Source organism: Caretta caretta, chromosome 28, assembly GCF_965140235.1.
Source record: "Caretta caretta isolate rCarCar2 chromosome 28, rCarCar1.hap1, whole genome shotgun sequence".
Lineage (NCBI taxonomy): Eukaryota > Metazoa > Chordata > Testudines > Cheloniidae > Caretta > Caretta caretta.
In genome coordinates this window covers 16408583-16420967 of record NC_134233.1, presented here as the reverse complement: position 1 = coordinate 16420967, position 12385 = coordinate 16408583, and the positions used below count along the sequence as shown (strand labels likewise).

The 12385-nt window shown below is 47.9% G+C and overlaps 1 non-coding gene across 1 annotated transcript; it reads left to right on the top strand.

Moving 5' to 3' along the window:
* The first annotated feature begins 1236 nt into the window (after window positions 1-1236).
* On the top strand, window positions 1237-1308 carry TRNAG-UCC (transfer RNA glycine (anticodon UCC)). The gene has a single exon. It is a non-coding gene; the product is annotated as a tRNA-Gly (tRNA).
* Window positions 1309-12385: the final 11077 nt, after the last annotated feature.

The window sequence follows — 12385 nt, the reverse complement described above, 5'->3', positions numbered from 1 at the left end:
GCTCCCTCCCACTCCCTGCCAGGGGCCTGCCTGCCAGGGAGAGCAAATGCAGTGGGAGGACAAAGCCTCTCCCCCCACACAGCTAATGTGCGGTGTGGGGAGTGTGGGTGCCCCAGACTGGGGAGGAGACAGGTGGGGAGGTCACGTGTCCTCTCTTTTAGCTTGTGCCCCCCAAGTATGGGGAGGCAGCAGTTGTCTCTGACTTCCAGGAACTGGGATTTCCAGCTGCATTCAGGTGTCAGACAGGAGAAGGAGGAGTTGCTGCTTTGGGAGAGTCTGTGGGTGTTGGCTGTAGGGGAGATGCCCAGCAATCAGCCTGGCTGAGTCTTTATTCTCGGGGATTCCCCAGCGCGCTGCTCAGACAAGGCTGAAGTAGGGAGCAAAACCGCTGCCTTTCCCAAGGGTTGGCTCAGTGGCTCAGTGAGCAGCAGGGTGTCCCCAGGACCAGTCCAAGCCTGCAGGCCCCAGGAGGCAGGGAAGTCGCCTGGCTCAGGCTGGGAACGCTGGCCCCCAGAGAACTGGCCTGGCTCCCTTCTCAGCAGCAAAGAAGTCAATTCCCCCCACCCCTGATACGTCAGCCTGGAGCTAAGGGCAGAGCTGGGGGTGTCTCCTTTCACTCCCGCTGGGGAGTGCGGGGTCCCGGGGGCCTTTTGGAACTGAATTGAGGACACCAGCCTGTCAGAACTGAGAGCTCAGGTTCCGACTAATCTTTTTAATAATATGATCAAATCCTTCAATCCCAGTGTCACCATCAATAGAACTGTCTCCGCCTTGCAGGTTACCAAGGGTGAAACCCAACAGCTCCTGGAATCCAGGAGAGGGGAGATCAAGCACTTGTCAGAGTCTCTGCCCATAATACATTTGTTAGTCTCTAAGGTGCCACAAGTCCTCCTTTTCTTTTTACTGCCCACAGAGGAATCCTGCTGTGTTACATTCCTGGTGCCCTGGCGCCATCGTGTGGCCATTTCCTTTCCCTCCTTCCTGTGAAAAGTTTTGTTATTTTGCACAGAAACTTTATTTCCTCAGGAGAGACCCAGGAGCAGGGGCTGCCTGCATGTACCAAACACCCACTAGAAGGTGACAGGTTAACAGCCTTAAGACCATCTTTCAGTCACTCTGGGAACCTGACTCTGCTCACAGATGGCAGGCTGACTCCAGCCCACACATCCTGCTCATTAGCTGCAGGAGTGAGTCATTTTTTACTTGTGATCCCTGGGAGAAGGCATTTTGCCATGTGCATTGGTGGTATAGTGGTGAGCATAGCTGCCTTCCAAGCAGTTGACCCGGGTTCGATTCCCGGCCAATGCAAATATGTTTTTCTTCTTTCTCTGGAATTGGTTTAATGTCAGTCGCATTGTGTGATAATCACATTATCAGTGGAATGAGAGAATTCCTGTCGCACATCCCAGCAGGTCACCAAACACACAATGGGGGAAGCATCCTTGTGTCATTGGACAAAGTCAGAATTGTGGGAACATGCATCTGTAGCTCCTTGTCTTCACTGTTATATTTCCAGCTGTAGGAGGTGTTTGTATCATGCTCAGGCATGATGGGGAGAAAGGGGGAAACACAATTTTTGCTGCTACGGATTCTTTTGTGTTCGAATAATAATGACATAACAAAACTTAAGTGGACACAAGAACAAATGGCCATCAGCAAGATTAGCCTTGAATTTAGATGAAAGTTTCTAACCATCAGAGGAATGAAGTTCTGGACTAGCCTCCCAAGGGAAACAGTGAGGGCAAAAACCCAACTGGCTTGAAGACTGAGCATGATAAGTTTATGGAGGGGACGGTATGATGGGACAGCCTACAATGGCATGTAGCTGATCTGCGACTGCTAGCAGTATATATCCCCAATGACTGGTGATGGGATACTAGATGGGGAGTCCTCTGAGTCACTACAGAGAATTCACAAAAAGAAAGGAGGACTTGTGGCACCTTAGAGACGAACAAATTTATTTGAGCATAAGCTTTCAGGAGCAACAGCTCACTTCATCGGATGTATTCAGTGGATGCATCCGATGAAGTGAGCTGTAGCTCATTAAAGATTATGCTCAAATAAATTTGTTCGTCTCTAAGGTGCCACAAGTCCTCCTTTCTTTTTGCGAATACAGACTTACATGGCTGCTACTCTGAAACCTGTCATTATACAGATAATTGTTTCCTCGGTTTCTAGCAGGTATATCTTGCTCACATGCTCAGGGTCTCACTGATCGCCGTATTTTGGGTTGGGAAGGAATTTTCCCCCAGGTCTGACTGTCACAGACCCTGCAGAGTTTTCTCCTTCCACTGAAGCATGAGGCACAGGTCACTTGCAGGTTTAAAACTTGGAGTCTTTAAACTATGATTTGAGGACTTCAGTTACTCAGCCAGGGGTTCTGGGTCTAGTACAAGAGTGGGTGGGCAAGGTTCTGTGGCCTGCGATGTGCAGGAAATCAGACTAGCTGATCAAGATGGTCCCTTCTGACCTTAAAGTCTATCAGCCTATGTTTTAGAGTGACCAGTAACTCAAAGCCCCCTAGTGTCCCATCTCCAGCTGCTGGGGATATTTGCTACTGTAAGTGACTGATAGGCCACACGCCATTGTAGGCAGTCCAGTCATACCATCCCCTCCAGAAACTTATCAGGCTCAGTCTTGAAGCCAGTAGGGTTTTCTGTCCCAAGTGGAGGCTGTTCCGGAATTTCACTCCTCTGATCATTAGAAACTTTCATCTATTTTCAAGCCTAAACTTGCTGATGGCCAGTTTATATCCATTGGTTCATTAATAGTGGGGGCCTGTGATAGTGTGGGGGAGGGAGGGAGGGAGAAAGACTGGAGAACTGACAGTGGGACCCAGAGAGATTCCCTGTTGCCCGACCACCCATCTCTGGGAAGAGCCAACTGGAATTGCCCTTGGGAAGCTGCGGCTAATAACTCTGGTGTAAAATCAGCATTCCATTTTAATGCGATTAAAGCCTCCTCACAGCCAGTGTCACAATCACAGAAATGGCTTTGTCCTGCTATGTTCCCAGCCCAGCAGTAAAGTGAGTGGACCCAAATCCCTTTTCAGAGTCAACACACACACAGAAGAAGCATGGGGTTTTTCATTCCTTAGGTTCTGGCGCCAGCAAGTGGCCATTTTGTTTCACTCATTTCTGTTAAAATCTTTAGAAATGTTATGTCCTTGGGAGAGACCCGGGAGCAGAGGCTGCAGTCGTTGAATCTGCACAATCCCAAACCAAACAATAGAAAATAAGGACTGAAATGTTCCCCAGGTTCCTCGGTTCCAACCTACCTCCCGCTCGGCTGCCGATGCAGCTCCATCCTAGCCCCCAGTAGATGCTGATTCCCTCAGCCCCAGCTGGGCAAGGTGTGAAACTCTTTCACTCTGCATAGGATGACCATAGTTCCCAAAGGGAAAAGGGAACACCACGTGGGGCTGGCCTGAGCTGCTGGTCCAAGCCCTGCTCCCCCCTGCATGGGGCTGACATTGCTCCTCGCCCAAGCCCTGCTCCCCCCCTCCATGTGGGGGGCTGGCGTTGCTCCACACTCAACCCCTGTTCCATCCCAGCTCCTACTTATCCCTGGGGCTTTCTCCCAGAAGAGGGACATTGCAGGGGACCGGGTCCCCGTTTGCCTTTGCTCTCTGTCTAGCCCAGCCCAGGGTGCCTAGACCTGGGGTGTCTGAGCGCCGTGGCCCTGCGTGGAGCTGCCATTCACCTGCCCCTCATTGGGTCTCAGCTTTCGTTTACGCAGCATCCCAAACCCGTTGCACTTGCCTCCTGTCCCCTCAAGGGAGCAGTGTCTTTGCAGTGTGAAAATCACCTGCAGCTCGGCTCTCTAAGCATTCGGTCTGTGCTGACGGGACCTTTCCCTCCAGGACTCAGGGGTTCCCTCCTTCTCCATCGTCATCCACCGTCATCCCAAGAGGCACAGAGGAGAAGAATCTCCATAGAGCCAAGGGGATTTAGGAGCACAAGCCCCACATCCCTCTGGCAGTGAACAGGAATTATTGAGCTTGTGCAGGGAAAGCCCAGTACATATTGAGTCTGACTCCTTAACCCATTAGAGCATCACAGCTGGGCAGGCCAAAAGAATCTGGAGACACTAAGGATTAAACCCAGGGCCTAATGCAGGTGAAGCACACACGCTACCACTGAGCTAGGCAGCCCTCCCTGTAGGTTACACCCCGAATCCTGCTTTTCCCAGAGCATCCTGTGGCCTCAGGGCTGCATAGAAAGCAGATTCTCCTCCTCATCCCTGAAGACCCAGTGTTCCTTCCTGGGGTGGGGCTGGTTCAGGGAGGGGGATTCACAAGGAATGCCTTTGCAACAGGGCCACGTCTTGTGCAGCAGAGGTTGTGAGGGGGGGAGGTTGTGCCCTGGACTCAAGAGACAGAGACAGAGTCAGCCCCTACCCTGCATGGGAGGCAGCGCCCCCAGCCCCCGAAGTGCCATAGTAGGGGATGGGTCTCCATGGCTGATCTGGGTGGCAGCAATGGTGTGGGGATCCAGGGGGCTCTCATTATCCCAGGATGAGCCCCCAATGTTCCTGGCTATCCCAAGTAAGCGTGGGGCCTCCTATCTCGGAGTCATGCCTTCTATCACCCGGCTGCAGCTCCCAGGCAGCCGGCATTACTGTCCCGCACCACACTGGCCCCTGCTTACTGCTGTTCAGATATTGCACTAGTCTGAGTCTGCTTTCAGAAGCCGGCGCACACTGTGGAGGCCCCACATTAATAACCATTTTCAATATGAATTTACCCAATATTCTATCGGAATACACTTTGGGGAAAACCTTTTTAAAATAATAATAAAATTCCCTTCCCCAGAGAGTCCCAGGGATCTTGATATCCCGTGTATCGGGCAATGAATGTCCACTGAACATGGAGGTGATTGTGGTATAAACACCTGAGACTTCGCTGGCTAGATAAGATCCCATCTTCATATAAATGCCAGGGAGCTGTGCTCTGCCCTCAAATAGTGACAATCTTAGAGCAGTTAATCTGTGGAATTATTAGACTAAAGCATATGTGCAAAGCATGTGCTCTGCCACTGAGCTACCTCTCTATTCCCCATCCAGTTCTGGAGGATCAAAATCTGAGCTCTCCTGCTTAACAGAATTTATTGGCTGGCTAGGGGTGTCCTCTGTGCTAGCAGCTATGGGCAGATTTGTTCGTTCCTTGTCAGCTAGGTAACTTGCATGGACACCATATGCCTTAAAGAGACACAACCAATTCCCATTAGCATGTCTGACCTACAGGTTTTCTGATTTCCAACAACCAATTTCTGCATCCCTAAGGCATCACGTGCATCAGAGCTCACACAACATACCCAAAGTGTCTAGCGGTCTATTCACAAGGCTGCTCTGCTGTGTAAATCCCGGAATCCAGCCTTTCCTCTGAACCTGAGACACTGACTGTTCACTTCCAATATCAGTTAACAAAGAAGCCTCCTTTAAGCTACCCACACTGGATTTTTCTAAAGCAAATTCAGTGGGTTCATACACATTTGAAAGACTCTGGTCATTAGACACCAACACACTTCTCTAAGGCTTTGTCTACACTTTGCACTTCTTAGCAACCCAGTCAGGCTTACCTCCTCCTGAGCTCACGGTAACAGCATTTGAATAAAAGGTGGCAGTGTTGGGGTATACATGGTTACCCTCTTTCTGGTCACAGTATACCTGACTAAACACAGACAACTGCTCAGAGTCATACATGGCCCCCCTTCACAAATCTCCGTTAGGTACAGATAACACAGAAGATTCACATGCATACTCTCGCTGGGAATGGGTTATGACATCAATTTGATCAAACACAGTTACCATGTTATTATCCAACAACATACCAAGACTGGTATAAATGGGATTTTCAGGACGATACAGTTCCTGCTATTCTTTAACTTTTTTGATTTGGAGCATAAGTCTGGCAAGTTTTGCCTCAGCTTGCAAGCAATTCCATTCACTTCCAGTAAGATTCTTTGGCTCTGTCTTCAGCCTGCTTGGTTCTTTCCTCAGCTTCTTTTTGCAGCTGGGCCCAAGACTTGCTTCTCTTGCATTCGAAGATCTGCCAGTCTTTGTTCATGTTCAAGACACAGGCTCTCTCTCAGGGCATGCAGTTTGATTGCTTCTGCTGCAGCAGCTGCATCTGGGGCAGGTGAAGGAGACCCTCTTTTCTGATCACTGGCCCATTAACAGACTTTTCAGTTCTTGCTCTAGGGCTTTTTTCCTAAAAGTCAACCCCCTCTGTAAGCACATTTCTTCAAGGGTTTTTCTGTCCAGATCTTCATATGATTGTTGCTCACTCATTGTAACTGATTTTTAGCCTTTAAACTCTCCAATATCAAAATTAATTTTTGACAAGCATGTGGTTCTGATCCAAAACCCAATTAACCTGTGGTAATGTGTATCCTAGCCAGATTACGCCGCTGTGACTGGCGTTCCAGGGGTGGGGGGCACACTGAGATTTCTCAATTTGGGCTAACTGCAAAGAATGGGGCAGACAATTACCAAAACTGGTGGTTATTTCAATACTTAGATTCACCAAGCCAGCAACAAAACAGCTTCAACAACACCTTACTGGTTACCTAGAAGCCAAAACACAGTTCCCTTAAAACAACCCAGCCTTGGGCTCCCTCCCAGACAGCCAAGTCAAATACAATAAGGATTATTGAAAATCTTGTTCATTATATAAGAAGTTCTACCAATCCCAAAGAGTTGGACACATTACCCACCAAGTTAATGACTATTTCAGATCTTGCCAAATACATGCCAATTCTTATTAACTAAACTAAAAGTTATTTTAAAAAAAGAAAAGAAAAGAGAGAGTGTTAGTTAAAAGATCATTATATGTACAGACATGAATACAGTCCTTAGGTCAGTTTCATAATAGAGACGGTGAGCTTTAGAATTGCAAAGAATTATTTTCAGAATCAGTTCATTAGGTCATAGTCCAATGTCCAAATATTCAATATCAGGGTGGTCCAGATGGGATGGCAGACCTCAGTCTTATGACTCAAACTTCCCCTGAAGGAAGCTTAAGCAGATCTGAGATAAAAAGGATCAAGTCTGAAGAGCCCTTTATACAGTTCCAGGCATTCTCTTGAGAGCACAGAGTCCTGAGGTGAACAATAGTGTCTTTGACTTAACCTCCTATTTCCTAAACATCATCAGTAATTAGCTACATGGATTAACATAAGGCAATTGCCTATCGCCCACCATTTGCAGGTGTTTTGCTATTTACTTCAAAAAGAAATTGAGACACTGATACCACTATATTTACAAAAACAACAAGGAGTCCTTGTGGCATCTTAGAGACCAACAAATTTATTTGGGCATAAGCTTTCGTGGGCTAAAACCCACTTTATCAGATGCATCCTAGTGAAATAGTGTTTCCTAATATCCAACCTAGACCTCCCTCACTGCAACTTGAGACCATTGCTTCTTGTTCTGTCAACTGCCATCACTGAGAACAGCTGAGCTTCATCCTCTTTGGAACCCCCCCTTCAGGTAGTTGAAGGCTGTAATCAAATCCTCCCTCACTCTTCTCTTCTGCAGACTAAATAACCCCAGTTCCCTCAGCCTCTACTCGTAAGTCATGTGATCCAGCCCCCTGATCATTTGTGTTGCCCTCCGCTGGACTCTCTCCAATTTGTCCGCATCCCTTCTATAGTGGGGGGACCAAAACTCTATCAATTGTATTCATGCTTATCAATATGTAATCAATTAATGTAAGGAATGAGTTAGATAGTGTGAGTAACAGCCAATGGCAAAACAAAGAGGCAAATATGCCTTTTATGGAACCATGGTATTATCTTGGTGAAGGGATAAATCTCGAGATGGGCGGCCAGGTCAGGGGTACCAACAAGGAAATGTAACAGAATGCTAAACTTGGGACCGGACCGGAAGCAGTAGAGCCTTCCTGCAGATCCGAAGGGACTTCGGGGACTCTCGTAGCCTCGTGGCCAATCTCCAGGCAGCTGTCGCCTGGCCAGCCTCAGCCACCTGTGAAATCAAGATCAATCTTCACCTGCGTCTGCAGCATGAATGAGATATGTGTGTGAGTATAGCCGTACAAAACAACTTTTGCTCAATGCCAATAAATAAACCGAAGTGCTGTTCTAGTTCGACCTTTGTCTGAGCTCATTCCTTGGCTGGTTCCAAGGACAGGTAAGAGCACTTGGCAAGCTTCTCCTGAGCTTTTCTAGGGATCGCAGCCCACGTTCACCATGGCTGTTGCTGTGAATGGTGCCATGCACATGCTCTCTGAAGCAGAAGTGTCAATAAGCATGTCTTGTTTAAACCTTTAGGGGAGCATGGGAGGGGATTTCGGAATCTTAACTTTTGTTTTGCTTTGTGACTATAATGACAATAGTACTTCTTGGTGTGTGTTAAATCTGTAGCTGCTGCCCTTGAGGGGTTCCCCCTCCACACCCACAGAATGCCTGAGCCAGATAAGGAGGAGAAAAGAGGATCTGAGATGTTCTAATCAGTGAGATCCACAAGCCAGTGCTGCATCAGACCATGAACGGGGGCCTGGAGGATAAATATTGCAGACTGAATGGAGAGGGAAAGAGCAGACAGGAGAAAGACACAGGAAACGGAGAGGGAGATGCATCAGAACATAATGGGGCTTCTCCGGCACCAAACACAGGACTCACAGGCTCACCTCCCTTTCCAGTCCTTGGAGAATTCCACTATACCACCTCCCTCCTCATGTAGCATCATGGACTGTATCCCTACCCCTACCACTCCACACCAGGGGACATTAAAGACAACCACAGCTTTCACATACTCTGACCTCTGAAAGCCACAGCTGATGTACGGATAGCTAACATGGACATGAACGTTCCTTCCCTTTCTTTAATCTCTGTTGCAGACATTTATTAAGATTCTAATGTATTTGCTTTTAACTTGCACAGAATATTTGTGAAGCATTTTCAATACTCATTAAAACTGTATATTTTTGGGAAATTATTCATCTTTATTATTTCCTAACATATGTTGCACAATGCGCGGCAGTAGTAAAAAGCACCCACTTTGTTACTGTGCATTGTGACAATTCATAGGATCAGTGACTGTGTAACAATCATAAATCTACTGTAAGAACCACAAAACTAATATTGACAGGTTTCAGAGTAACAGCCGTGTTAGTCTGTAATATTGTCAGTGTTATATTGATACATGTAAACCAAGCACCATATGATTCCTAAAAGGTCCCAAAACTGCCTGACCGGGTATAACCCAGTACACCACAACACATTATTGTGGCTCACTGTTAAATTACTTAAATCTAATAAAATAGTTGTGAAACATTTTTTCAGTATTTACTATGGTGCCATACAACCTACCTTCTCCCTAAGTCTCACCCCTCTTTGTTCCCCCGCCTTCCTTTGAACACACCCCCACTAATTACAATTTGTGGAGAAAACACTGCAGTGAAATATTTTACATATAGCCCTCCGAAACAAAGAATCCCTTATCAAAGTATCTGACTGCATAAAGTCTCGTAGCAGTTCACATATTTGTCTCATCTGTGGCTGGGAGTCCGTGAATTCCGCTGATCACTTCATCATTTTTTCATGGTTTGTATGTATAAAAGCATCTTCTGTATTTTCCACAGTATGCATCCGATGAAGCGAGCTGTAGCTCACAAAAGCTTATGCTCAAATAAATTGGTTAGTCTCTAAGGTGCCACAAGTACTCCTTTTCATTTAGCTTTGTTATTGTACAGATACATGTCATTGTGCTGTTTAATTTATATTTTAAACAGCCAAAGAAGGGCCCACAGACCTCATCCAATTCACAGAGTTCTACACCGTGAGAGCTGGCAGAGGTAGGTCACACTTTGCTACTCCTGGACCAGAAGATGGGAAAGGTGAGAGGTAGCAACTTGGGACAGATGCAATCCTCATTGTTACAATGTGCAACCCCGGGACCAGAGGATGCTCAAGATGAGAGGTAGCAACAAGTCAGCAAATCAGAACAACCTTGTATCAGTAATTGCTGCTGGTAACAATTCACTCCTCCAGGGACCACATCCCCACACGCCTCCCTCTCCCTCCCGATCAGCTGTTTCATGGCATGCAGGAGGCTCTGGGGGAGAGGAAGGAAGAGCGAGGGCACGGCGGACTCAGGGGAGGGGGCAGGAAGGGGTGGAGTGGGGGCAGGGACTGTGGCAGAGCCTGGGGTTGAGCAGCGAGCACCCGCCGGCACATTGGAAAGTTGGCACCTGTAGCTCCAGCCCCGGAGTTGGTGCCTGTACAAGGAGCCGCATGTTAACTTCTGAAGAGCCGCATGTGGCTCCGGAGCCACAGGCTGGCCACCTGTGACCTAGCAGCTTTGTTACCACCCCTTTCCCTACCAGCGGCAGCACATTCCTTGTGCCCTACACCCCAGCCCTGGCTTGCGCGCCCAGCTCTGGCAGGGGCACGGGGGTGGGGAAACGCCCCCTCGGTGCGAGCTGTGCTGCGCATGCCTGGGAAGGGCTGCTGTGCACCAGGTGTGCTGGGAAATGTAGTCTCCGCCTGCTTAGCACCGTGCACGCGCGGCAAATCGCGGGGACCGGCAGGCAGGGGCACCTCGGCCCTTTGTGTGGCTCTGAGGGGCTGGGAGCGACCTACCCCGCCCGCGGGCCTCATGGGGCCAGCTTTCGGTACAGGCCGGTGTTCCTGAAGATACGTGTGTCATGCATCTTTCCAGACCACCCTGTGATGATGTGAGTGAAATGCTCTCAATGATCCACAAGCACCTGCAACACCATAGAAAAATACCCCTTCCTATTGACGTACTATGTTGCAGGGTGTTCCGGTGCCAAAATTGTGATATGCATGCCATCTATCGCCCCTCTGCAGTTAGGGAAACCCATCTCTGCAAAGCCATCCACTGTCATGCATATTGCCAGGAGTCATGGCCCTTCCTAGGAGGATGCGATTAATGGCCCTGCACACTTGCATTAATGCAGCCCCAACCGTTCACTTCCCGACTCCAAACTGATTCAGGACTGACCAGCAAAAGTCTGGAGTCACCAGCTTCCACACTGTGATCGCCCCACACTTCTCCACAGAGAGGACAGCTCTCATTTGGCTGTCCTTGCGCCTCAGTGCTGGAGCAAGCTCGGCACACAGTTCCAGGAAGGTGGCTTTCCTCATCCAAAAATTCTGCAGCCACTGCTCTTCATCCCAGACCTGCATGATGATGCGATCCCACCACTCAATGCTAATTTCCTGAGCTCAAAAGCGATCGTCCATTGTGTGCAGCTGTTCTGTGAATGCCAAAAATAATGTAATGTTGCTCCTATCCATGGCAGACAGCACACCAGGCAACTGTGAATTAACTGCACTGCCATTCGGGATGTGTTAATGACATCCTGGGCAACGTGACAGCAAACGTGCAGCTGGTGGCTTAAAAATATCATATTGCTGCTACATAAATCCATGGTACGCCCACATCTTGGATACTGCATGCAGATGTGGTCGCTCCATCTCAAAAAGATATATTGGAATTGGAAAAGGTTCAGAAAAGGGTAACTAAATGATTAGGGGTATGGAACAGCTTCCATATGTGGACAGATTAAGAAGACTGGGACTTTTCAACATGGAAAAGACATGACTAAGAGGGGATATGATAGACATCTATAAAATCGTGACTGGTGTGGAGAAAGTAAATAAGGAAGTGTTATTTACTCCTCCTCTTAATACAAGAACTAGGGATCACCAAATGAAATTATTAGGCAGGAAGTTTAAAGCAAACAAAAGGAAATATTTCTTCACACAGTCAACCCATGGAACTCCTTGCCAGAGGATGTTATGAAGGCCAAGACTATACCAGGGTTCAAAAAAGAACTAGATAAATTCATGGAGGATAGATCCATCAATGGCTATTAGCCAGGATGGGCAGGCATGGTGTCCCTAGCTTCTATTTGCTGGAAGCTGGGAATGTGTGACAGGGAACAGATCACTTGATTACCTGTTCTATTCATTCCCTCTGGGGCACCTGGCATTGGCCACTGTCAGAAGACAGGATACTGGGCTAGATGGACCTTTGCTCTGACCCAGTATGGCTGTTCTTATGTCTTCCAGCAAATAAAAACAAAAGAGAAACAATAGAAAAAGGAATGGCAAGTTACTAGAATGCCAAGGGAGTGTAGGGGTGGAGCTGCAGTGAAGGCTAGTCTGCTATTTTAGATACAGACAGACTAGTCAGGGCTGTCATAGCCTGTTGATGATGTGACTTCCTTCCCCAGAGGGGATCAGTCTTGGGGTCACAGTACATCAGTCTCTGTTAGACAGCTGTTTGACCTCGAAGGTGAAGGACTTCCACCTTTCTCTTGATCTTTACAATTGATGATTCCACCTTACCCCATTTTACAGTGACTCCTTGAGGTGTCCAGTCAAATCAGGTG